The following is a 3,222-nucleotide window of genomic DNA, read 5'->3' on the forward strand; positions in this document are numbered from 1 at the left end:
GGTGGAGTGTGTGTTCTAGACAAGGGACAGACATAAAATGGAGCAGGTGGCTCACACAGGACGTTGGAGGCTGGTGCTGAGGAGATCTGTGCAGGGAAGGGTAGAGGAGCAGCAGAGAGGAGGATGTGCAATCAGAGAAGCTGGGTCAGAGCAGAGGTTAAGGAGGTGACAGGTTAGAGAACTGGGCAGGAGCCACTGACACCAGGATAGCAGGAGCAGAGACAACAGGGGAGCAGGTCTGGCCTGGGGGTGAGTGAGAGGAAGAGGTCAGAGGTCAGAGAGGAGCAGTCTTGCCAGGTCACACAGACGTCTAGCTGCCGGGGCCACCACTCAGGTGGAAGGCAGTGGTGGCCTGGGCCAGGGCAGTGGCCAAGGGGGCAGTGAGAAAGAGGTAGATTCCAGACGCACTTTTATAGTTGGCCCAGCGAGATTACCTGATGGATCAGGCAGAGGGTGATATGCCGGGGCTCTACCCAAAATGGCTGGAAGGATGGCATGGTGCAGCAGAAAAAGCAAGAGCTTAATTTTGGACGTGTGGGGCTGAGATCATGTCTATGGAACACACAGTGTCCTGTCGTGTGGCAGCAGCTGTTTGAGTTGGGAGTGCAGGGGAGAGGTCCCAGTGAGAGAGACTTGAGGGTCACTGCACTCGAAGGTATTAAAATAATAAGACTGGATGCAATCAGGCCGAGGGTAGGTAGATAGAGAACAGAAGTCTGAGGATTGAGCCCTGGGGCCTCCTAGCTTTGGGAGGCTAGAGAATCAAGGGGGAACCAGCAAAGGAGATAGAGAAAGAGCCACAGGGGACAGGAAGGAAGAAAGCAGCTCAAGGAGGGTGTGGCCTGTGTGTCAGCTGCCTCTGGACTGGGTGGAAGGCAGGAGCGAGCATTAACTGTGGGGTTTTGCAATACAACCTGGACCACAGCTGTTTCAGTAAAAAGTGGGGGTGAAGTTTGAGAGAGAAAGCCTATTATACTCAGTAATGAAGACACTGGGGTGTTGACACAGAGATAGACAAGTAGAAGGGGGGAAGGAGGGCGGAATCTGACACAGACGCAGTGTCTGCCCTGGGGAAAGGATGCTCTTCTCAATACAGGGTGCCAGGCAATTGGATTGAAGGGTCTTGATCCCTCCCTCACACCATATGCAACAATCCTGATGGATTAGAGATACATGTTAAACGGTGAATCCTTTAAGGGGAAAAAAGACAAAGGAAATCCTCTTCATGATCTTGGACTCAGCAAGAATTTGTTGTTTAAATAGGTCACACGCCCACACATCAAACCTCCAGAAGACACTGCTAGGAGAATGAAAGGAAAAGTCACACACCGGAAGAAAATATTTGCAAAACACACATCTGATAAAGGCCTTGTATGCAAGATATACAGCGAACTCTTAAAGATTAACAATAAGAAAACAAACAACCCAATTTTACACATGGACAAATGGTCCTCCGAGTAGACACCTCACCAGAGAAGAACTATAGGTGGCAAATAAGTGTATGAAAAGATGTGCCACCTCATATGTCGTTGGGAAATGCAAATTAAAAACAACAGTGAGACTGCACACCTATTTGAATGGCCAAAATCCAGAACACTGACGACACTGGGTGCTGGCGAGGGGGCGGGGCCACAGGAAGTCTCAGCCTTGCAGGTGGAATGCGAGGTGCTGTAACCACCCTGGAGGTCAGCTCGGCAGTTTGTTACGAAACCAAACACACATCCCCTACTGGCCAGTCGCCAAAAAAACACCCAAAACAAAAGAAACCAACCCTAAACGTACTCTTACCATACCTCCAGCAGTCTCACTCCTTGGTGAGCTGAAAACGCGTCCACACCAAAACCTGCACATGTGTGTTTATGGTGGTTTTGTTCACCATCGCCCAAAACAGGACGCAGCCAAGATGTCCTTCAAGAGGTGAATGACAAACCGTGGTCCATCCAGACAGTGGAATATCTTTCAGTGCTAAAAGAAACAGTGAGTTGCAAGCCGTGAAAAGGTGTGGAGGAATCTTAAACATGTATTACTAGGTGACAGAAAAGACTCCCTACTGTATGATTCCAACTCTACGACATTCTAGAAAAGGGAGAACTGTGGAGACATAAACTCAGCAGCCATTGCCAGGGGTTGCGGGGAGGGAGTGATGAGCAGGTGGAACACTGGGCACTTGGGGAAGTGACACTCTTCTGCAGGATACTGCAAAGGTGCACACGGGACATGATGCACTTGTCAAGACCCATGGAATGTGTAACACAAAGAATAGACCCTAATGTGAACTGCGAACTTCAGTTAAAGGTAATGTATCAATACTGGTTCATCAATGCTAACAAATGTACCCCAGTAATCCAAGGTGTTGTGCGTGTTGGGGGGTGGTTATGGGAACTTTGTACTGTCTGCTCAATTTTCCTGTGTATGTAAAACTGTTCTAAAAAATAAAGTCTAAGGGCCGGCCCGTGGCTCACTCGGGAGAGCGTGGTGCCGACAACACCAAGTCAAGGGTTAAGATCCCTTTACAGGTCATCTTTTTTTTTTTTTTAAATCTATTTGTAGAAAAACAGAGCACCAGCTTCTTTTAGGGGAAGGATGATAAATTGGACTGTACAAACGTCAATAATTCTGTTCCTCAAAATGCACTAATGAGGGAGTAAAAAGGTGATCTGCAGAGAGGGAACACATATTTTTCATTGCATATATCTACCTGACAAGGATCGAGTATCTGAAATGTTAAAAGAATGCCAACAAATGGATAAAAGGACAGACAACCGATAGGGAAATAAAAAAGAAAAATGGGCAAATGATTCGACAGCTACTTCACACCCCCAAAAAGGAAATGTGCACGCCCGGTAAATGTACAAAAGGCACTTATCTTCATTAGTTATCAGAGAAATGCAAAATAAAACCCCAGGTTGACATCCCAGCACCCACCAGAATGGCGTTAGCGAGAACGTGGAGCAACGGGAACGCGCTGGCCGGCAGGAGCGTGCATCGGTAAGCCCTTCCGAGGACCGTGTGGTCCCGTCCACTGTAGCTGGTCCTGACTGTCCCTGGCCAGTGGCAGCCCTTCTGGAGGTGCACAGCCAAGTCAGGCACAAGAATGTTCATGCGGCGCCATTGACAAGAGCCCTGGCAGAATTCGGGTACGTTATCCCCCTAAAGCCCATGTTGAAGCCTCATCTTCAATGTGGCAGTGTTGGAGCTGTTTGGGTCATACGGCAGACCTCT

This window comes from Galeopterus variegatus, unplaced genomic scaffold (genome assembly GCF_000696425.1).
Source record: "Galeopterus variegatus unplaced genomic scaffold, G_variegatus-3.0.2 Scaffold7971, whole genome shotgun sequence".
Classification (NCBI taxonomy): Eukaryota; Metazoa; Chordata; class Mammalia; order Dermoptera; family Cynocephalidae; genus Galeopterus; species Galeopterus variegatus.